A 24,474-nucleotide genomic window follows, 5' to 3' on the forward strand; every position below is an offset into this window, starting at 1 on the left:
ACTACCCCGCTAGTTCGAACTAGCGGGGTAATGTATGCATACCGCACTTGCTAATGAAGCCCGGGATTTGAATTTCCCGGGCTTCATTAGCATAAGCGGGGAGCCGCCATTTTTAAATCCCCGTTGCTTCGAACCCCGTGCAGCGCGGCTACACGGGGCTCGAACTAGGTAGTTCGGACTAGGTTCCTATTCCGAACTACCGTTACTCCTCGTGAAACGAGGTGTACCGGTAGTTCAGAATAGGCACCCTAGTCCGAACTACCTAGTTCGAGCCCCGTGTAGCCGCGCTGCACGGGGTTCGAAGCAGCGGGGATTTAAAAATGGCGGCTCCCCGCTTATGCTAATGAAGCCCGGGAAATTCAAATCCCGGGCTTCATTAGCAAGTGCGGTATGCATACATTACCCCGCTAGTTCGAACTAGCGGGGTAGTGTAGACATACCCTAGGGGAAGAAATTCACAGACAGAAACAGGGTCAAATCCTGGCCCACTGACTTCAGTGGAAAAAGTTGAATTTTAAGGGAGTCACATGGCTAGCCATAAATACTGAAATTAGTCAGAAAGTTTGTTAGTAGCCAATCATCTGCTCTACTGTACTGACCAGCTACATTGTTCAGTTTCTCCTGAAACAAATGACAACCATCAATATGTGTGTGCAGTGCAACTCTACTTTAATGGGGGCTTGTGGCGTGTGCTTGTGTAGGGAGGAGAATAAATATTTGGCTGTAATGGTCTGCTGCAGCTATGGTGACTGAACATTAAGAAGTTTTCAGGACAAACTTAATTCCATAAGACAAAAAAGAGATTCTCACTTTGCAACTTTGCCATGGAGGCTTGAATAGAAAATTTCTATTCAGTAAATTAGGCTAATATTTTTCTCTTGTGTAAGACATAGGGACAACAGTGTTGTAGGATGCACAATACCATGAGGGACAGATACACTCAGCAAAAGCAGTAAATAACCAATAGTACACAGGAGCTTTATCTTCCTTACAAGCTGAATTAGATTTTCAAATGTATTACTTTGTTAGCTATACTATCACCACATGATAGACTGAAGGAGTCATTAGTGAGAATCAATAAGGCTACATCTACATTGCAACGCTATTTTGGGATACCAGAGTATCCCACAATAGCTATCCCACATCTTAACAGCAAGCCCATTATTTCAAAATATAACGGGCTTGCTATTCCGATGTCCCTGTAAACCTCATTCCACAAGGTGTAGGGGACATTTCAGAATAGAAGGTTATTTCAAAATTTGGCACTGTGTAGACGGTACCAGAGTACGAAATAAGCTATTTCAAAATAAGATCGAAATTTGCGTAGGTCAGATTGCGTATCTTATTTTGAGCTATGGTGCCGTGTAAATGCCCCCAAGTTAGGAAAGGTGGGGAGCAGAAAGAAACAGTATTTGGAAACTGCAGCATATTCTTGTTGATTAGAAAGCTGGGATACTTCCATGGAAAAGATAAGGATTAAATAAGCATTCCTTACAGAAACTGTAATAAATTTACCCACAAATCAACTGGCTGCAATATTTTTTTATGATTAGCAATACTTTATATTGATAATTGACAGTAAAAATCTTCATTTAACCATAGAATTTCTATGGCTAGAATTTTATGCTTGAATAGTATGAACACAGCAGAAGGGATATACTGTTGACCGCCTGATCAGAATGGTGACAGCGATTGTGATCACGGACACTAAAGAGGCTACAAAAATAGAAAACTCGGTAATAAGTGTTTTCAGCTATCCTCGTATTGAGTGAATCCATGTAACCTAAAGATGAGATGCAGCAGGTGACAACTACTTCTCCTTTTCCCAAGTAGATCACTGAGATTCACCTGGGCTCTACCACCCTGTGTTTCACAAGTGGATAAGAAAGTAAGTGTGTGTGTGTGTGTGTGTGTGTGTGTGTGTGTGTGTGTGTACTGGATCAACAGACTGTGCCTTCTCTTGAAGACTAGGTTGCAGCATGTCAAGGCCAGTTTCACAGGAGCATGGCCATCTGGGTTTAGTGCATGACTGCTCTACCCACTTTTTTACCCTCTTGAACAGGGGTGTGCCCTTTTCCTTTTTACCCAGCATGCTAATCCAACGCTCTATATGGCATTTTGTGTGCATTTGCCCTGCACATCGAGAATGTATCACTCCATTTCTCTACTGTAGTCTATACACCTACCTCACACTGTAAAAAAGGAAAAGAGCCTATACCAAAGTTGAACCTATTTCATGATGTACAGTATATTATATAAATCTGAACAGAAAAACTTACAATGTCATAATCTTTGCTCATTTCTTATTCTTTCTTGTTTCATATATTGTATGTACCAATTATCCTTCAAGTGTTCTCCAGAATCCTGGTAGATGTGTATGCCCAGATCAGAAAATGTGTTTCCTGAAAGAGATGTGTCATAGGGGGTGTGAATTAGTCTTTTGACTCATTTTGAGCATAGTGATCAAAATATGTACATTTAAAGATTTTTTTTAAAGGAATAGTATTTGCTTTTTACAGTTATATGATTTGACCTGGTCCATTGAGAATATTAAAAAATCACAGGAAATTGTGTGTATGCACATTATAGATATATATTTTGTTTTAACTGCTTCTCTTCCCCCACATCATATAGCCAAGAAAAAAAAATCCCAGCTCTCTCAGTATTACAATATTTCACCTTATCTTGCATAACTTAATGTATTGAACCTCTAATCAGAACCTTGAAATCATGAACCCAAGAATCTGGCTGAACTAGCATAGTAGAAATAATTGTAGTCGAGAGAGAGATGAGTCTACTAGTGACACCTGGCGTCCAAAATTAAGGTTGTAAAAATTTAGTCAAAGTAAAATGTAGTTTTGTATTTAACTATACATGTAGTAACTAATGTGTGAGGTGGTGTTAGTAAAGTTTTTGTTCCAATGACAGCAAATGTGTATGTGACATTGTGTATGTGGCATTAAGATACTGTCTCAGTGAAAGTTTACTGGAATGTAATGGAAGAAAGGAATATGCATTTTTACATTAAGAAGCACAAACCATTATGGCCAATGACTCCGAGCCTTAATGAAATTTCAGAAATCTAGGTAAGGCAGTGATGACATTGGAGTTGTACTTTGCTTCAATATGTCTGCCCTTCTGTGGCAAAGTGACAAAATATGAAAGCCTCTAATTGCACAGAACAATTGACCCATCAGACACCTCTGCCATTATAGGAACACAGATTATGTACTGTAGTTCTTTTACTTGTTATTTGTAGACTATTGGGTAAGGGTAACAAGTAGGATAATAGCCAACATAAGTAAGGGAGATAAAATCTGTCCTATTGCTACATCAAACTGGTCTCTCAGGAAGAGCAAATTCTGAGATGATATGAACATATGAGAACTAAGCTAACCCGTTCAGTTAGATTATACATCCTTATAACAGGAGGAATTCTGCTTAAAATCTGATGACTGCAGTATAGCCTGCCATGCTCAATTTTATTTCTACATTCCTTGATTTTACATATAGCATACATTATTCTCTCCTTGCCCAGTAGAATTTTGCAGAATAATTTAACTTGAATCTGTCGTACTTTGAGCTATGTTCAGTGACTGGATGGCTGGGCTATTGTTATTGTCTATTTATTGCATTGTTTGTAGCGCGGGGGCACAATATAGCCTAACTTCTGACCAAAAGGGAACATAAATGCTTTGGAAAGCAACAGTGAAGTAGGTAGAATTTAGCATACAGAGCAAGCAAACAAACTTCTCAATGTGCATAGGCATTCAAGCCAATGTAATGCCAACTGACATGCTTCACAAACTCAAAGAAAAGGAAGAGGTCATACCAATGATATTTGACACCATATAACAAAGTTACAGGTTGCTGAATTTAGTGTTCCTCATAGTGAAGCTATCTGACATCTCAGCCATTCTTAGAGCTTTTAAATATTCATTTTTAACATTTTAGTTTCTCAGGATAGAGAGAGCTAAAATATATAACCTAATGTAAAAGGGTGACAGGTTCATATTATGCCTGCAAAGTTAAATTAGAGTGGAAAAACTAACATTTTTCAAGCTATTAAAAATGCATACACTATAAAATATTATAAAAGTCTGTAATACAATAATATATTTTTAAAAATCTACTAAGTAAATATATGTTTAAAAAATAAGGAATTGGTTTTCCATAAAAGTTATATGTAGATAGGAGAGAGAAGGTAAGAATGAAGCTTGGTCATGTGGGAAAATTACTATATAAATAAACTGACAACCTCACAGACTTGTTCATTATGCCAATCCATATGAAATTTTAAGAATTTGCTTAGATCCCAGAGACCTGAGTTCATCTAGTCTTCAAGAGTTTACTTCAGAGCTTATAGATGCACTGCACTTTTGAACCAGAGACAAGTTGTAGGTTTGGTATCTTAAAGGACATGAACCTTATCCCATGTTCTGTGCTTTGAAAAGTCCTATATAGTCACTAGAGATTTCTCAGACAACCTTTTGGAATAAGTTCAACACCTGTTATGTTTCATGAACTAGTGGCACAGCTGTTTGAAGATTATGAAGTGAGGATCATAGAGTGGAGGTCATTTGAACAAGAACATGGGACACACCACGATGACTCAGGGGATTCTGAGAGATCTTGCCAAGAATTGGGGAAATTTTCATTATAGGGTGTATCTCTTAACATTTTGTAACAGAGTAATCTCATGTTAAAATGAACTCTGGCAAATACAGCTATACAAAGATGACATTTGGTATAGACTGCTGCTAAGAAACAGCATGGTCACCAATTAAGAATGGCGGATGACAAGACAAGCAAACCTCAAACTATTGAATGGTATGTGTAAAACATGCAATCCAAAATTCAGCTAATGGGATGTATGCTTAAAGGAACTGACGCAAGAACAACCCATTGTAGAAGCTGTAAAAAGTGAATGACACTGAAAATAAGAGCTGGTCTATGCTAAAATGGCCTGTTGGTGAAATGGGTGTTAGCAGTGAGTACAGCTGAATTGGTGACAGACATACTTTAGCAACTAGCATAGCCAAAACAAATGAGGTAAAAGTATTTGTAAATGGGAAATACTAAAGAACCTCGAAATTATAAGCACCTCAGGAAAGGAGGTTATTTGTAACTCTGAAATGTTTGTAACACTGAAGAAACATTATGGTTCTTTCAAAAGTTGACAACTAAAGATTGACTTAACACATCTTTGAAACTTTACTATGCAGAAGAAAAATGCTGCTTTCACCTTTTTTTAGTAGTTTACATTTAACACAGTATTGTACTGAATTTGCTTTTTCAGTTTGTAACTCTGAGGTTCTACTCACTGTAAACAGTCTTACATTCACCCCCGCCTCAGAGTCATTTAAAACCATGGTTTCAGTACCATGGATATCTACCAAGCTGTTAAATGACCAACACCACTGCACACAAACAGATCATTTCTCGCGGATGTTCATCAGATGTTGGAAAAGGGCATTAAAAATCTCAAATGTGCTTCTACAGAACTCATTTGATTGGGATGCTACTTTTACTCTAACTTTCTAGTAGTGATGGTATCCTATACCAAATCATTCGAACATCTGCAGAAACTTCCAAGAGTTTTGTAGCATTCGTATTTCCTTAGATAGTCATAGGACTGGTAGCTCAAAAGTTTTTTATTTAACTGTTGAATCCTATATCGCAAGTTTTTTACGTTTATCATAAATATTGCTTTCCTCGGCAATCTCTCAACCACATGTCCACATGAAGAGAAGACTACAGGTTAAAACTAAAAAATCCAAGGCTCTCTGATCTGGCAACAAGACCAACAATGTTCCTGGGCCAGAGAGCCCCTGTGACCAGGAGTCGGGCAGGAGCAGGTCCAGCGTCTCAGCTGGGGCGGGTGGCAGTTCAGCTAGAGCCAGCAGCCCAGCAGAGCCAGTGGCCAAGGTGAGATAGAGCAGGCAGCAGCTGGGGCTGGGAGCAGAGCCAGGCAGGGGATCCAAACTCGACCTCCCCTCATCTAGCAAACTCTCTTGTTCTGGACCTATCAGGTCCCAAGGGTGCCAGATCAAGGCAACACAGCCTGTACCACATTTTGAATCAGTCTCCTTTTAGTCTACCTCCAATGGACCTGATTCTGTTTCACCTCCTTATTGTGATTAGAGACATCAAAATAAGCGCTATGACATTAACCTTATTTTCTTTGGGTTGTAGAGTATGATAACTCTACTAACTTTGGAGAGAGCCTTCATTTTGCCTGTAACATGTCTAATGTATTTTGGAAATGTCCTATCTGGCCAAATTGCTTTGTGGATTGCAGCCCCTTTGCACAGCTCAGGCAACATAAAGAGGCTTTAATTTCTTGGGTATGTCTACACTATGCGCTTATTTCAAAATAAGCTATTTCTGAATAAACATTCTGAAATAGCTTATTTCAAAATAACTCATCCACAATACAAATCCCCATTGAAATAGCACAGAGCTATTTCAAAATAGAGTGTCCACATTGATTGGAGCCTGAGTCACATATAAGAGCCCTCGGAAGCACTTTGGGCAGGGCATCAGGACAGTCATCACTTCCTGTAGCTGCTGCCTGAGGCTATCTGAGGCGCATGCTTAAAGGCACCCCCCTGTTCAGCTGTGTCTGAGGCTCTTCAACTTTACCTACCTCCTTGAGGGACATCAAAGCCTGTTCTGGTTGCCCTGCAGACACCTCAGCACTCCAGCCATGAAGCCAGACCTGCTGGAAAGCAGTCACCAGCTCTTCGACCTGCTGCCGCACCTCCTGGTGCAGTTACTGCACGCTGCCCTTGCAGCTGTGCAGGAACAGGACCCATTGCTCCCTGTGGGACACCTCCTCTTTTCTTTCCATGTGCTGCTCATGCAGCACAGCCCCTCCCCTGCACATCATGCACCACTAGTTCTGGCAATGGGGCACCAGTTCTGACTGGTGGAACCGGATTGTCATGGAGCAGTGGGACGACCAACAGTGGCTCCAGAACTTCTGCATGCAGAAGGACACCTTCCTGGAGCTGTGAGAGTGGCTCACCCATGCCCTCTGGCAATGGTAGACCCATATGAGACCCACCATCCCTCTCCAGCAATGGGTCACCATCGCACTGTGGAAGCTCACCAGGCTGGACAGCTACCGCTCTGTCGGGACCCCTGGTCAGCATGGGGAGATCGATTACCAGGGCCGTGCTCATGCAAGTATAGGACTCTCATGCTATTGTCCCACGAGGATGGTAAACTGCTGGAATGGAGCTCCCTAGGGAAGGGGGGTGGAAACTCCCTTCCTGGAAGGTTTGTCTGTCCCCTCTTCACAAAGCCCTGCCAGGGAATGGGGTAAGTTGGGGTTGGGCCTGGTGTTTGAGAAGCGGGGACCGGCCTCAGGGAACTGCCAAGGGCTCTGGCAACCCTGTGATTCTCTGTTTGTCTCCTACAGGTGATGTGGGCCACCAACACCATCCTGCTGCACAGGGTCATCATCCTGGGTGACGCAGACCCCATCATCACTGGCTTTGCCACCATGGGCTTCCTCAACTGTGGGGAGAAGGGTCATTGATAGCACCTACATCCCCATCCGGGCCCCTGACCACCAGGCCTCTGATTATATCAACCAGAAGGGGTACTTTTCCATGGTCTTTCAGGCCCTCATGGACCACCAAGGCAGGTTCCCTGACATCAGCATCAGGTGATCAGGGAAAGCACACGATGCCCGCATCTTCTGCAACTCCAGCCTCTACCAGAAGATGCAGGCCAGCACTTTTTTCTCCGACCACACGGTCAGGGATGTGGACATGCCCATGTGCATTATGAGGGATGCAGCCTGCTCTCTCCTTCCCTGACTTATGAGCCCTACACGGGACACCTTGACAAAGCAAAAAACATTTCAATGGCAGGCTCAACAAGGCTCACATTGTTGTGGAAGGTGCCTTCAGCCATCTCAAAGGGAGATTCCACTGTCTCCTCACCCAGCTGGACCTCGGTGAGTGGAACGTCCCCCAAGTGGTGGCGGCGGCCTGCTGTGTCCTCCACAATATTTGTGATAATAAGAGGGAGACATTCCTGCCAGGGTGGGGGCCAGAGGCCGAGCATCTCGTAAGAGCCTTGGAGCAGCCGCATATCACTGCCATCCGGCAACCCTTTCAGGGGGCTGTGTGCATCCGAGAGTCCCTAAGATAGAGTTTCAGACAAGGATACCTGTAAGACTCTCCCCCAGGCCTCTCTACAATGGGCCTCTATAAGGCCGCAGTGTGCCTTTCTCCACCACCCCTTCCTTCCCCTGCCCTCCCTTCCCCCCTTCCACCTCCTCTCCATTCTCTGCTGATAAAATAAACAAGACTTTTTGTTTTGGAACAATAAACTCTCTGTACAATTTAATTGAGGTAAATATAACTGGGAGGGACTGGGGAAAGAACCCGGGAGGAGGGAGAAGAGGCTCAGGGATGGAGCTGGGACTGGCACCTGCCTCAGACAGTCCCATTGCCTTGCGTACAGGGCCCTCTGTGGCCACAATAGGGAATTAGGGGGAGAAGCCAGAGAGTTGGGGGGCAGAAGCAGGTATAGGTATGGGGGAGGGATTTGGGAAAGACCAGTGCAGGGGGATGGCTGCTGGACTGTTCAATCATGGTGAATGCTGTTGGTGGGAGGAGAGAAGGCAGTGAGGGTGTGATGATGGAGAACAGACCAGCACTAATCCTACATCCACAGAGGGTCTGTTATGGTCATTCTGTCAGTGGAGCAATTTAGAACTCTCTAACAGCAGATCAAAGCAGTGTTGGGGGAAGGGGTGGCCTTCAGAATCAGGGAGCTGTAACAGTGATTTTCTAACACAAGAGAGAAGCCTGTGTGTTTCAGATCTGGGGTCAGATCCTCCACTTATTCTGGACCCTTTATGTTTGATAATGTTTAAGTTTCAACAGGGGCAGCTGTCCCCTAGCACAGATACAGCAGAAAATGGCCACAAGGCTGTCTCCCAAGGATGCCCTCAAAAGACTCAACAAAAGGAGAATGCTGGGGGAAACTGAGGATGGGAGGAGCATATTGGGTGGGGCTTTCAGGGTAATCTTAGTACATTTCCTATTTCCCCTGTGAGTTGTTTTACCACGACTTTCTGCCAAGTGCAGCCAGCAGCAATCAGAGCCAGGTTCAATATCGAAGGGTTCCTTTCAAATGATGCAACACAGGACTGGCTCAAGCCCTCACCCAATAACCTAGAAAATTTACACACCAACCTTGGGTGCCACTTTTAAGCCCAGAGTCTAAGTGTAGAGAAGAAACTTTTAATAAAAGCAGAGTGATAAATTGTCATAAATGTGCGGAAACATGCAAACAGGGTTCGTAAACATAAACCATGAGTAAAAGACTCATGGGAAGTGTCCTTTTCCCCTCAGGTTCTTAAGTCCAGCCGCCCATTAGTCCACATCACATGCCCGACCCCTCTCTGGCACTCCACTTACAGTTGCTGTCAGTGATCAGTGGAGTTCCAAGATTCAGAGGTGCATTTGCAGAGTGCACCACCCACCCCAGGCTGTGAGGGATAAAGAGAAACCTTACTAATTCCACTAATTGGGCACTCACTCACTGCTCCTCTTTCCCAGTCACCCTGCTGGCCACTTGCCAAGTGCTCCTGCCAACCACCAGCTCACTGCTTCAACCAACTGCCTGCTCACCACTCCCAGGCTATGTCTACACTCGCAGCTTCTTGCACAAGAAATATGCAAATGAGCCTAAGCATGGAATATTGCTGAGCCTCATATGCATACCTAATGAGCCACCATTTTTGTAGAAGAGGCTCTTGTGCCAGAATGAGCTGTCTACACTGCCCCTTCTTGCGCAAGAAAAACCCACTTGCGCAATGCTGCTACGCCGATTACTTTTCAGGAAGAACGGCATTACGCAAAAGGGTTTGTCTTGCGCAAGAAGGGGCAGTGTAGACAGCTCCTTCTGGCTCAACAGCCTCTTCTGCAAAAAAATGGTGGCTCATTAGGTATGCAAATGAGGCTCGGAGATATTCCAGGCTTAGCCTCATTTGCATATTTCTCACACAAGAAGCTGTGAGTGTAGACATAGCCTCACTGTCCTCTCTGCCACCACCCTGCTGGCCACCTGCTCACTGAGAACCCTAAATAGCATCCAGGCACAGAAGCCAATCACAGACTTTCTGGGTAAAACCCAGGCAGGTAGTAATCCTAATAAAAGGTTGATTATTGTGAAATACCTGGCATTGGATTATTTCTTGCATATCCATAGAGCCAAGGGAGGGAAAGCCCTCGGGCATCAAGATTCCTCCTGCATGACTGCTATAAGTATGGTAGGGACAGCCCCCTTTTCCCTCCAATCCTCACTAAAGGTAGCATGTTTAGTTTAATTCTGGCTTTAAATTGTATTGACTTTTAAGAATGAGCAAAGGATAGAAATGCAGCCGACTAGAGAAACCAAAAGTCTTTGATATCTTTTTCTGTCCAAGGAGGGAAAAGAAGGTCAAGATCGCTCGCAGGGCTGTTTGGGGTGGGTGAGACAGGGAGCTCAGGCCAAATAGTTCCATTGCTCCTGACTACAAACTTGGGCTTGAAACCCCTTTTTCCTCACACGAATAACAGAATATGCAGCATTATATACACCAGTAAGAGCTTGTTATTTTCCTAACTGCCATATGCAAAGAAGCCTAGATTTGGTCTGAAATGGTCGTCTGGTTTACTCTCTTGTGAAGGCCTAAAAATATAAAAGGAATAATAGAATAATTCTACTAGATATGTGGAGAAAATCAAATGTCATCTATCCTATGTAGAGTGTATGAAGAGTCAGATTTTGGATATTCTTTTGTTTATTCGTGTATTCGTATGATAGCCTATCTCCATTATTTTTCTTAAAAATTGGTACAAATAGTATTAAGAAGGGGTTGTTTTTTTTCCAAACTGGGGCATTTTTAGTGATACAGGTAAAAAAGAGATTGTTAAAGTGTACTTATAATCTTGACAGTGTCCCTTTTAGTTTGTTCTTAATAGCTGGCTGTTTCTAAAATAGTGAATCAAATATGTTGTATGTGCATTAATAAATAATTGATCATTAGACTTCAGGGAGTGTTCCTCACAAAATTCTCTGCCTTTATTTGCTAGGTAAAGAAAATGTGCTCAGTGCTGTACATGACACTAAGATAAAGGGTCCGTATCCCAAAAAGCTTACATTCTAAAACAGACATTTATCACTTTAACAGCAAGCCAAATGTTGATCTTAAATAACATAAAGTGCCTCTTTAACTGCAATCTTATTTTTATTCATGTCATAGCCGATAGTAAATTCCTACCAAGCAACACTACTTTTAAGTGGAGGTCACATCCCTTAATCTATTATCTGACTTTTCCATCCATTACCACTAAAAATCAAGAAGTGAAGTTAGAATTTAATTTCTCTGCTTTTGAGTTCTTTGTAAAATTTTATGTGGAAAAAAACTTGAAAAGAGCTTACTTCGTTGAACCCATTAGAGGTCACTATCAGTAAGATGATCTGTCAGAGGTGGAAGTATAGATGATACCTGACATATGCTAAGTAATTCCTCTGCTGTGAAATTTGTTAGTGTTTAACCATAGTACACTTTAGTCTAGCTTTAAAATGCAGTGTGGTAGGGTCAGGCCAGAGGACTGCTATGAGGGGTGGGAAGAGCAGCCCCAAAAGGGTAAAAGACCTGTTTATAGAAGCAGAGGGCTACAGGACAATTAGCAGCAGCTGGAGGAATCTGGCTCGGGCAGATTGTGGCAGCTGACTCCAGTGCGGGCTGGCTGAAGGCCTTTAAAAGCCTCAGCAGTTGGAAGCTGGGGGAGAGAGTGAGAGGACAGGTGAAGGAGAAACAGAGAGCAAGGAGTTTGAGAGCGAGTCATACCAGCATTAGAGCAGTCACAGCTAGGGAGGGATATCCAGAAGGAGTGGCTGGGCTCCCTATCATGGAGACTCGCTGAGAGCCCCAACCCCTGGAGTTGGGAGCGAGAGGCTGGCCCCAGTGGTGGCCTGGTTAAGAGCGACCCATACTACAGTGGGCAAAACTCAGAAGCTAATATTATCACTCAAATAAACCTTGCAATTAAATCCTGAAAGATTTTCAATGTTTTAAATTAGCACAGAAAAAAATACATTCTGGGATCCAAATCCTGAGTCTTGAAATCAGTGGAAGTTTTGCCAGACTTCAGTGGAATCCGAATTTGGCCTCATTCCACTGCTTGAAATGAAATTTACCAACTCTGATTAAGTAACTGAATAAGAATAATCATGACTTTTTTGGGGCTAATTGGAATGTCATTTATAAAAAAAGGCTACTATATACTCCAAGTTTTACTGAAAAATTATTAGAGCTTCCACAGAATTCCATCCACAAACTATATCAGTTTAAAATGTACTGAAATCTTAGCGCCTAGCCCCGAGTTGAATTACAACCAAATTTTGGGTAGTGCTTTTAACACTGATAGCCTAATAAATCTCCCTGGTTGGCACAACGGTCTTTCCAGTACCAGTACCGTGGCATATCTAGACTACCAACCATCTGACTTCAAGGTATGGGGGCAGATTTCAGTGGGTATTTGCTTATGACTTCTGAATATCTAGCTTCTTTAAAGGTGACTCAAGATAAATGTTGAAAAAATGGAGGCAACCAAATTACTATTTACTTCTATAAATTTAGAGCATTGAATACTTTTGCCGCTTAAAGTATAGGAGTCTCTCTTTCTTTAGTAATAAAGAAAAATCCTTGTGTGGTTTTGGGTTTTTGTTTTTTTGGGTGGGGGGGAGGAGTTTGGCACTGAGATAATCACTACTGGGAACTACCACTTTATTTCATTTAGAAGAATGAACAAGTTCTAGATGGCATCAAGAAGTGGGTTAATGTATTTATTTTATTTTATTACTACATCTGTTGTTTTATTATAAATCAGGCTAGATTTCTCTTCTGCAGTTGGCGTGTAGGTGATAACTTTTATGTGCTCACATTGGAACGTCTTCAATGATACACTATGCTGGCATAGAAGATGATACTGTGTAACAGAGATGCATGGCATTTATCAAGCATTTCCATTATGCAAGGCAGTGTAGAGCACCAATATTGTTTACCATCTGTGTTAATGCAGATAAATTTATTATAAATAATTCATTGCATTTTATAATTCAATGCAAAATCATTTAAATTCTTACTTTGGCATAGTGTATGAATTTGTCCTACTAGAAATATGGACCCTGAATGCAAATAAGTTTGTTTATTTGTTAATAATTGCATTGTAGCAGCTGAATGTAGTAACAAGTGCTATGGCTCGGGCATGAAGTCATCATTTCTCCCTGATAGAAAAGAGCCTTGATTGTTTCTAGTTTTCAGCACCTTTGAGCTTGGTGCATCCATTTCTGGCAGTTCTTTCTGGCCCTGCAAAATACAGAACCTGTCCCACACAAAAAGACTATTAAGAAGTGTTTTTATTTACCTTTTTATATCACAACATAATTTATTATGTTAAAAATGTCATATTCTAACTCTAAAAACGAGTAGTCCTGTGGCACCTTGTTTTTTAACAAATCTTGGGAAAGTACAGAAATTCCAATGGATTGGAGGACTGCCAATGTGGTTCCAATATTTTAAAAGAGATAACAGAGGACACTGTCGACCAGTTAGCCTGATGTTAATGCAGATACTATCATATTGTATTTGGGGGCTCAGGATGGATGGTTGGGGGTGTGGGAGGGCTCAGGGCAGGAGCCTGGGGATGCAGGAGGACTCAGAGTAGGGGGCTGAAGGTGTGGGGGAGCTCAGGGCAAGAGTCAGGCAGTGTAGGGAGAGTGCACAGAGGGGGATCAGGGTAGGGGTAGTGTTGTTGCAGTCGGTTACCTTGCCTTGTACTGCTCCTATTTCCAGCCAAACGGGAGCTGTGACTGTGGGGCTGGCACCTGCAGCCAAGGCAGTGCGTAAAAACCCACTGCCATTCTCCTCCCCACAGGGGCTGCATGTCACAGGGATGGAACATGGCTTGCAGCCAGCATGGGGCCAGCGGAACAGGCTGGGGCTATGTCTACACTGTTGAGTTTTTGCGCAAAAACTCAGAGTGTCTGCACTACAAGCGCATTTTTGTGCAAGAAAAAGTACATTAGATCATCAAAAGACAGGGCTTTTTGCGCAAGAGTTATTCTTCTTTCTACGAGGAATAAGCCTCTTGTGCAAAAAGTCATGTGTGGACGGACAACAAGGGTTTCTTGCGCAAGAAAACCCTATAGGAAAAAGCACAGGTGCTTTGTGAATAGCAATAAGAGCTTTCTTACGCAAGAGAATCCATGGCAGTGTGGACGCGCTCTTGTGCAAGAACTTTTTGTGGAAGATCTCTTCTGCAAAAAGTTCTTGCGCAAGAAGCCTGCAGTGTAGACGTAGCCTTGGAGTCCCACACTGCCAGCGGGAGCACAGGTGTGCCTCCTCCTGCAGCACCCCCAACTGGCCACTTTCTTACTGGTATAGCAGACCAGGGCCCACCAGCCTACTTTTACCTCTGTGTCGATCCCACATAAAAATGGAACTGTTAATTTGGGAATCTATTAACAAAGGATAAGAGGCTAAAAATGACCAATGCTAGATTCCAAGACCCAAACAGACCACTGTGATCAACTTGTTTGACCTCCTATATGACACATACAGAATGTCTGTTCTTAAAAATTGAGAATCTATTGTGATCCTTGGTAAATTGTTCCAATAGTTAATTATCCTCACTGTTAAAAATGAACACACCATTTTCAGGTTTAATTTGCCTAGCTTCAGCTTCCAGATGTTGGATTGTGTTATATCTATTTTCACTAAATTAAAGAACCCATTGTCAAATACTTGTTCCTTGTTTCCCAATCTTGTCATCATTCTTTTGGCTTTCCTTTGAACACTCTCCACCTTATTAACATTGTTATTGAACTGTGGACACCAGAACTGGACATTATTTTCCATCAGTGGCAAATGCAAAGGTAATATAATCTTTCTTCTCCTACTTAAGATTCCCCTATTTATACATCCAAGAATTACATTAATCCTTTTGGCTACAGCAACACAGTTGATTATCACCACGACTCCCAAATCTCTTCAAAATCACTGCTTCCATGGATAAAGAGTCCTCCATCTTGTAAGAATGGCCTACCTTCTTTTTCTCCTAGGCCACATTGAAATGTATGTTGTTTGTATGCACCCATCTTACCAAGTGACCTGTGACCTGTCCTTCATTGTTTACCACTCCCCTAATGTTTGTGTCAATGGCAAATTTTATCAGTGATAATTTTTTTCAGGTCATGATAAAAATGTTAAATGACATAGGGACAAGAACCAATCCCTGCATGAGACCATTGGGAACATATGTGCTTGACGATGATTATCCATTTACAATTACAATTTGAAACTTGGACGGTTTTTATTTATTTAACATTTACCTTTAATTTACTAGAGTTTTTCAATCAAAATGTGTAGTACCAAGTCAAATACTGAACAGAAGTCGATGTACATTATATCAACACGCCTACTTTCATAGACGAAACTTGTAATCTCATATAAAAATCAGTTTACTTTGACAAGATCTGTTTTTCATAACCCCATGGTGATTGGAATTAATTTTATTACTCTTAGCCATTTCATTATCTTGAATGTTACACCAATGTCAAACTGGTTACTCTTTTTTAATCCTGGCCCATTTCTTCCAGTCTTCTGGAACTTCCCCGGTATTCCAAGACTTACTAGAAATCAATATTAATGGTGCAGCGAACTCCTCAGAAAGCACTTTTATAACTCTTGGATGCCAGTTATGTGGATCTTCTGATTCTACAATGTCTGATTGCAGTAGATGAAGTCTTCTTATGGATGAACATTGAAATGGAGAGAGCATCTTTATCGTCTGGCTTTTTTCTAAGTACAGAAGAGAAATATTTTGAACATTTCTGCCTCTTCTGCATTATTATTGAACATTTTACTATTTCCATCTAATAACAGACCCATAAGATAGTCACAATTATTTTTAGTCTTAATATATTTAAATGCCTACATACTGTCCTTAACTTTACAGGCCAGAGATTTCTCCTTGAAACTTTTGGCTTCCTATGTCAATTTTCTACAATTCTTAACTTCTGGTTTATATTCATTACTATTGATTTCACCTTTATTTCAGTCATAAATTATTTTATTTTATTTTTATAACTGTCTTCTCACTTCCCCTGTAAGTCATGTAATTTTTTAACCAATACTGCCATCTTCCATTGATGTGGCTTTGGGGGCATCTATTAAAATGTTCTCTTAAAAAAATCCAGTTATTTAAATTTTTCTGATTAAATTCCCCATAAGATTTTTTTATTAAACTCAGATCTAAAATTCCTTTTCTATGCTTGAAAGTTTAAACTGAGTCTTCCAATTTGGTACAGTAACTCACAGGATGATTGGATTTGCTATGTACCTTTTTTTAAAGAAAATGATTTAATAACTCTTACAGAGCAAACATTTAAATGTGTTTGTTATTCCCCTAATGGAAGTATGTAGTATGGAACATTCTATTTGACTAGAGTGAAGCAGAGACCCACTGTTGTGAGTGGCAAAGCATTTGTCACTCTGTATCAGCAAGTCCTAATAGGCCTGGCAAACTCACTACACTTATCACATCATTTTCATAATGTCTATTCATTTAGGCTATGTCTAGACTGCAGGCTTCTTTCAGAAGAAGCTTTTTTCAGAAGAGATCTTCCAAAAAAAACTTCCGAAAGAGAGCATACACACTGCAAAAGTGCATTGAAAAGCGATCTACTTTTTTGAAAGAGAGCATCCAGACTGAATAGATGCTCTCTCGCATGTAAGCTGTGATTACTAAGGACACCCAGGGTACCTTTGCTTTTTCCTCTTTACTCTTCTTCTGAAAGAACACCCTTTTCCCCATCTACACACACCTTTTTGCAAAAGAGCTCTCTCACAAGAAGGCTTCTTCCTCGTAGAATGGGGATTACCAATGCCGGAAAAACCCCTCTGTTCTTTCAATTTTTTTTGTGGGAGAACGCAATTGCAGTGTCGACGTTTCTCAAGTTTTGTTGGAAAAACGTCTGTTTTTCTGACAAAACTCTGCAGTATAGACATACCCAAAGTGTGTCATGTAATATCCTAAATGGAAGCCGGGATCATGCTGGTCATTAATATTGTGAAATGTATGTAGAGATGCTATTTAAAAAGCTATGTCTATATACCGAAGATACCTTCTTATAGTTTGCATCAAGCTGTTGCTCCCCGTAGAGGTGAGAAACTAGTTTCTTGCCACACCAGAGATGTTTGTCCATCCATTTGCTGAAATGTAAATTGAGCATTGTCTTATTCATTGTCATCAGGCAGTGCTAAATGCAGATTTAACAGGCAGAGCAGAACAGCAGGAGGAAAGAGCTTTGTTTGGGAGTGCACATAAGAGATTTATTTGGTCTATAACTAAAGAAGAGAGACAATGCCCTGTTATCCTGCACTTTAGGAAGTAATCAGGCTGTGAAATTATATTAAAGAAAATGAGAAAACCTGTTCTGGCTGAAAATTCTGCAAGAAAGCTTTAGGTGAGAAACTGCTTTAGACATGGATTTTAGCCTGGTAATGTTACATTTAGGGTGTGTCTGGACTAAGGATTTTTTTTTTAAAAAGTGGCCTTTTTTCGAAAAAGCTTCCCCTGCATCTAGACTGCATGTTTTTTCTTTTTAAAATTAAATCAAAGGAATGTGGCGTTTTTTTGACCATGGTAAACCTCATTTTACGAGGAAGAACGCCTTTTTTCGAAAGTGCTCTTTTGAAAAAAGGCGTTCTTGAATGCAAACAGGGCTTTTTCAAAAGAGAACGTCCAGACTGCCTGGCTGCTCTCTTTTGAAAAAGCGGCTTGCTTTTTTAAAAGAAGTGTTACAGTCTAGTGATAGAAATGTAGCCGTGTTAGTCTGGGGTAGTTGAAGCAAAATGCAGGACAATGTAGCACTTTAAAGACTAACAAGATGGTTTATTAGATGATGAGCTTTCGTGGCCCAGTTATCCCCCTATCATGATAGACAGACAGACAGATGGACCAAATCTCAGGAAGGGTTTGAGACTCAATTTACAACACCTGGAATAAGGCCCAATCCCATTGGACAGGAGCTATAGGAGCCACCTGAGGGGTAAGTCTTTCATTTTACTTCATTTTATAGGTTGCTTTTTATGTAATTTCATATTATTTTACATTTGCAAATAAAAAATAAGACAGGGCCCTACCCTTTGAGTCCCAATGCTGGATTAATAATACATTTTGCACCTTGCATGTGTCAGAGGAATTACTAGCTACCCATTTAAGCAGCTTTTAAACCCTGAAGCAGCACAAAAGTGACTTTACTAGGGTCAGAATCTGGCTCTTTATTTTGTGATCTACCAAAAATTCAGTTCAGAAATAGCCATCTATGATCAAGAAGAACATTTTCTGAAAGTATGATTGGATCATTTTTGTTCCATCCTGTTATTCATGAGAGGGATGCAACTGAGCACTCAGGTCTGCAAAGCCATCTTTGGCAAGTGACTCAATTGGCCTAATGGGAATTGCTCCTGTGTTGTAAGGATTATTTGCACAAGTAAAGCTTTGCAGAATTGGATCTGAACATGGTGCACTATCCACAACATGATGAGTCAAATGTGACCACTAACAAGTGACCTTTTATGTATGTTCTTATTTAAAAAAAATACTTTTTAAAGATCAAATACCAAATATTCATCCTTTGGATGGTATGAAACAGAATACTGAGGGAGCAGATATTCAAGGATTTACATCCTCCAAATATTCAAGATAATTGTGACTAGTACTATGCATTTCATCTATGCATTTTAAATCTTATCTGCTCAATTATGAGCCCACCTGTCAAAAAATATGGACTCACATAACAAAGATTCTGGTTTGGGGCTCAGCCTGATCTAGTTTTCCAAGCCAAAAAGGAGAGAGGAAGAGGGAGAGGTCACAGAGGCAGAGGACAATAAGAAACTTTAGTGAGATCTGACATAGCCAATTTGAACATGATTGTTCTTTGGGCCATGAGTTGAACAATGCAGACTTGTAGAATTTGCCTGGAAATCTCCTTATCAGAAAGATGGGAAGCATAGCTCTAAAATTCTCTGCTTAACATGCTATGTTCAGAGCTTATACAAAAGCACTCCTCCCTCCTCCCCCCTCCTCCCTCTCCGCCCCCCAGTCCAGCTCAGAAATCTTAATGAAGCTTCTGGGTTTTGGAGTAATCCCTTCTACTTTTGAAATCCTGGGCTTTGCAGGGTCTTCCCATTGTGCATGTTTGGTGATATAGGAAATCTAGGGTTTGGGTTTTTTTTCTTTTTCCTTGCACAAATAAGAACAGCTGGGAGTGTACAATGCATCTGAGAAGACAAATGCTATTTGAAATGTATTGTTCTTTTGACCCATTTTCATCCCCAATTTACTGAACACAAAGAGCTCTCAGTTTTAACTTTGTCCACTATCATTAACAATGCCTCATAACATTAATTAACACTGTGGAACCTCAGGCTCGCTGCCTTGCATATGGGAATTTGTGTGGGTTTGCAGAGCAACATCTGCCAGTGAATAGGTTTTAAAAAAAAATAATTAAACAAAAGAAGAGCTGAATATGTGGCTAAATGATTAATATCACTTCATGTTCAAGATTTTTTTCCAGCCTGTTTTGTTTAATGATTTTCAGCTATGAATATTACATGTCCTACAGTTAATTATTTATGCTGATGAAACATGGTACTCACTGTGCCCTTGTAGGATTCTAAATTGAAGAGAACATACTTTCTAGTCACTGCTTTTAGAATGGCTTGGGCTTATGGAGGGGCTTTTTTGTTTGTTTTTTCTTCCCAGAGGCAAAGCTGTGATTAGAAAGATTGTTAGAACTTTAGAATCACTGTTCTTCAAACTATTCATTTTTTCATTATTCAACCCTAATATTCCTTAACCCCATCTGCTGATAAGCGCCTTAAAACTGCTACCTGGAGTTCACTGGCAGAAACTAGAATGGCCTTCGCCCCTGCTGACTACCAGCTGTTTGTGCCAGACTGCCAGCTCATTGCTTCAAAGAGCAGAGTTTGGATAATCCTTTCCTTCCCAGTGGGAAACCCTTTCCGATCAGTGGATGGTTAGATAGTCAGAAGTATTCATATTTCAAAGTTATCAGTGTTTCTGGAATCATTTATATTGGCCCCAGACTCTAAGCCAGGGGTTGGCAAAAAAATTTTGAAGTGGCCCTGGGCCATACCAGAAGAGGTGGGGCCAGGATACTTCCCTGCTTCCCCACGCACAGACCATAATTGGTCTGGGGGTGGGGGAGTGCATGAAGTCTTTGCCCCGCTCCCCAGAGGTTCCCCCAAGGCATCCATGCCCTGCCAGGTATGCATGGCGCTTCCAAGCACCGCGCACTTCTGGCAGGTCGGAGGAAACTTTGTGCACTTTCCCCTGTTCCCAGGGGAAAATGGGGAATGGCCATCAGAGCAGCTATGCTTTTTTGGATAGGCTCTATTTGTGCAAGAAATCCCTGCGGAGGGTCCACACATGCCTTTTTGTGCAACAGCTGTAGCGCAAAAAGGAGTTATGTCTCATAGAAGGAGGTTTACCTACACTGCAAAAGCGCACTTGAGGTGTGGACGCGCTGCGGGTTTTTGCGCAAAAATGGCCATTTTTGTGCAAAAACCCTGCTTTGTAGACGTAGCTCGTGAGACAGAATTAACTTTCTCCCCCAGCTCTAACATCTGACTCTCCTGGTGCATAAAAGTAATTTTTTTCAGCCAGATAGTCCTGTTCAACCAACCAATCTATTTACGCAAGAGTTTTGGATGAAAGCAATTTGTAGATGCTGACTTCTTTTTAACTTATATCCTCATATGCCTGTCCTGCACCACAAATCATTTGTGAATTACAAACTCCTTAATACCACTTCTTGAATGAGTCAGGCCATCAGAATTTGACCTTCGTAATAAATTGATTGTAGGTTCTCTCCATTATGAGAAGCAGAGTGATAAGAAAGTGAGTAATGAAATATTGGACAAGGCCCAGAGAAATCAAACTTGCTGTAACTAACCTCAATGCAGTGTTGTGGTAGAGCAGTCTGAGTTATAGTACACATAGCTTGCTGTTATGTGGGTCTCTGTAGTCATTGGTGGGCCCCCATAGCTGCAGGTACGTTTCTGTTAAAGGAGGATTCTTTACTAGGCTGGCAGAAGGGGAAAAGGTCTAAATAGCACAGGCAAAATTATTTAGACAGTTACAATTATTGAGAAATACAGGGGTTCTTAAACTGCCTATGGTGATTCTCAGACCCGGTTTTGTTGATGGTCCTTTAGTTTATCCTTCTCTTAGAGGGGTAATTGAATATTGATGTGTAGCTCCCACTGGCCAGATTTCAGTGGCATTGTGAGGGGGTAGTTAGTGTTGTCATCCAGCTATAGAAGTTGTGTCTTACTCTGCTTGTACCATACTACATGCCAACCCTCTGCTAACTACAACAGATTGATTCCTTGATTTGGCTCTCTGCATGTCACCTAGTCTCCTTGCCCTTCCATGTCAGCCTGCTATCTGACCTTCCCTCCACAGCTGTAGAAAGGATGTTTGAACTTGAGGGCAGAAGTGCTGTACATTCATACTTCCATTTGGAATCTCTTGAGGAGTTCCAGGAGAGTCCTGAGAATCCCAGCCCTGAAAGGGGTGAGTCTACAGAGGTCATGAAGTGTGAGAAAAATACAGACACGCAGGAAGGCAGGAGGGGGCTGTGGGAAAGTCTTGCATATATTATACAGGGAAGTAGGAAGAAGCTGCTTATTACAGGGTTCCTGGGCTTGAACAAAGAGGGGAGAGCAGTGGAAAAGGTGACATCAACCTCCCTGATACACAGAAATAAGGAGTTATGAAAGCCCCAATGCCAGAGGTGGCTACAGCCCTGATGTAAGTAAGTATACTGAACTTTTAATTTGTTAGGGTCTGGAAGGGTGGAGTGAGAACTATAAGAGATCTGGCCAGAGAGCTGGGTCATGAGAAGAGGTGGACCACTGAAGGGCTGGAGTAGCTGCTGAGGTAGAGGAGAGCAGAAGCTAGATGACAGGAGCCATGATCAGATGTGCCACCAGAGTCCACCCTCAATATGCTCCTCAGGGTCAGATTTTTAAGGGTATTTAAGGAATGTAAAGATGCAGACAGACATCAAGTGGATTTTCAAAATCCTCTAGGCACCTGAAGTTAAGTGCCTAGGCACATCTGAAAATTCCACTAGTCATCATCAATTTCTTAAAATTCTGACTAAGCAACTAAAGTCACTTTTGAAAATGAGCCAAAAGCCTGTTCTACTCTACTAAAAAGTTAGATTAACATCTTCCATCAGCTTCACCACCTCCTCCTGAGGAGGTGGATTTACCACAGCAATGGAAGAACAACTGTCAACATAGATAATCTGCCTGGTCACTCATTAAGAGATCTTCAACTTGCTGTTTTGTTACAGACCAATTCCAGGAGCCAAATACACAGGGAAGGGTTGGAACTACAATTCATTCAAAAGTTTAATTTGCATGCCAATGGTCTGAATCGAGATATGGATGTCTGGGACATTATCAACCAAACAAACAATGAAGGTGTCAATGGTTCTTTGTCTGTGTAGAATCTGGTGTTAGTACTCTTCCTCTCTAATTGCTAACTAATGGTCCTTATCTGCTTCCTTTAACTATTCAGTTTTAGGTGCTTATAGACCATCAGTTTTGCCTATTCACTATTCTGACTCTGCTCGGCTTTCCCTTTGATATTTATATACCCACTGCCTCTTCCTGCCCCCCACTTTTTCCTCCCCCCCCTTCCCTATTTATTTTTGGTTCTGGACATCCAGCACTGGTCATCTGAAGAAGTGGGCTGTGCCCATGAAAGTTCATGATACTATCTACGGATATGTCTACACTACCCCGTTAGTTCGAACTAGCGGGGTAATGTAGGCATACCGCACTTGCAAATGAAGGCCTCATTCCACAAGGAGTAACAGTAGTTCGAACTAGGAAGCCTAGTTCGAACTACCTAGTTCGTGCCCCGTGTAGCCGCGCTGCACGGGGTTCGAACCAGCGGGGTTTTAAAAATGGCGGCTCCCCGCTTATGCAAATGAAGCCTGGGAAATTCAAATCCCGGCCTTCATTTGCAAGTGCGGTATGCCTACATTACCCTCCTAGTTTGAACTAGGAGGGTAGTGTAGACATACCCTAAGTGTTTTGTTAGTCTTTAAAGTGCTACCAGACTATTTGTTGTTTTTTAAACATAGAGGCTGTGTCTACATTGGCACCCCTTTCTGGAAAAGGGATGCTAATGAGACACTTTGGAATTGCAAATCCGCCGGGGATTTAAATATCCCCCGCGGCATTTGCATTTACATGGCTGCCGCTTTTTTCCGGCTTGGGGTTTTTGCCGGAGAAAAGCGCCAGTGTAGACGCGATTCTCCGGAAAATAAGCCCTTTTCCGGAAGATCCCTTATTCCTACTTTCAAGCGGCAGCCATGTAAATGTAAATGCCGCAGGGGATATTTAAATCCCCCGCGGATTTGCAATTCCGAAGTGTCTCATTAGCATCCCTTTTCCGGAAAGGGGTGCCAATGTAGACACAGCCAGATAGTGTCTGCACTGAAGTGATACCATAGACTAGCCCAAGTCGCTCAAATACTTTGAAAATTTTACTACGGGTCCCTTTGCCTTGAATTCCTCCTCCTATAGATATCATCTCTATTGAAACAGATTCACCGACTTTAAACAAAATAACATCCTAACTAAAATAGCACTCTGATAGCAACTAGCCATCCCCATTTCCACAGCTTTCATCATTCACCTCTGATCATGTATCTTTGTTGCTTGTCATTATTGGCTTTTGCTTTTATGATGTCTGATGCTATTCATATTCTCTCTTTTCTTTCATCTTTTCCTAACTCCCTCTGCATTTTTCTCCTGTTGTTTTATTTTATTTTTACACCCCATGTAGCTTTGATAAGGTCACTCACCAAAGGCTCTTAAGTAAAGTAAGTTGTCATGGGATAAGAGGAAGGGTCCTTTCATAGATTGATAACTGGTTAAAAGACAGGAAACAAAAGGTAGGAATAAATGGTAAGTTTTCCGAATGGAGAGAGGTAACTAGTGGTGTCTCCCAAGGATCTGTCCTGGGACCAATCCTATTCAACCTATTTATAAATGATCTGGAGAAAGGGATAAAGAGTGAGGTAGCAAAATTTGCAGGTGATTCCAAATTGCTCAAGATAGTTAAGACTGAAGCAGACTGTGCAGAGTTTCAAAAAGATCTCAAACTAAGTGGGCAACAAAATGGCAAATGAATTTAATGCTGACAAATGTAAAGTAATGCACATTGGAAAAAATAATCCCAACTATACATACAATATGATGGGGACTAATTTAGCTATAATTACTCAAGAGAGGCATCGTGGAGTCATTGTGGATAGTTCTCTGAAAACATCCATTCAGTGTGC

At 41.6% G+C, this 24,474-nt stretch overlaps 1 protein-coding gene and 1 long non-coding RNA gene across 6 annotated transcripts in view; one reads left to right on the top strand and one right to left on the bottom strand.

Annotated features, from left to right (window-relative positions):
* Positions 1 to 24,474, top strand: part of CHST9 (carbohydrate sulfotransferase 9) — a 304,138-nt gene that overhangs the window by 125,935 nt on the left and 153,729 nt on the right. For 2 of the 5 annotated variants that reach the window (XM_075920796.1, XM_075920797.1), the window contains one exon: positions 1,834 to 1,888. The exons of 2 other annotated variants lie outside the window; for them this stretch is intronic. The gene's annotated coding sequence lies outside the window, so the exon portion shown is untranslated. Of the gene's footprint in view, positions 1 to 1,830; positions 1,889 to 24,474 lie in introns of all 5 variants that reach the window. One more of the 5 variants, XM_075920798.1, reaches the window with a different exon arrangement.
* Positions 15,667 to 24,474, bottom strand: part of LOC102445906 (uncharacterized) — a 298,763-nt gene continuing 289,955 nt past the window's right edge. The window contains exons 2-3 of the long non-coding RNA XR_012901514.1: positions 17,203 to 17,290; positions 15,667 to 15,877 (exon numbers count right to left, since the gene is read on the bottom strand). This is a non-coding gene — a long non-coding RNA (uncharacterized LOC102445906). The remainder of the gene's footprint in view (positions 15,878 to 17,202; positions 17,291 to 24,474) is intronic.

The sequence above is a fragment of the Pelodiscus sinensis genome, chromosome 2, assembly GCF_049634645.1.
Source record: "Pelodiscus sinensis isolate JC-2024 chromosome 2, ASM4963464v1, whole genome shotgun sequence".
Classification (NCBI taxonomy): Eukaryota; Metazoa; Chordata; order Testudines; family Trionychidae; genus Pelodiscus; species Pelodiscus sinensis.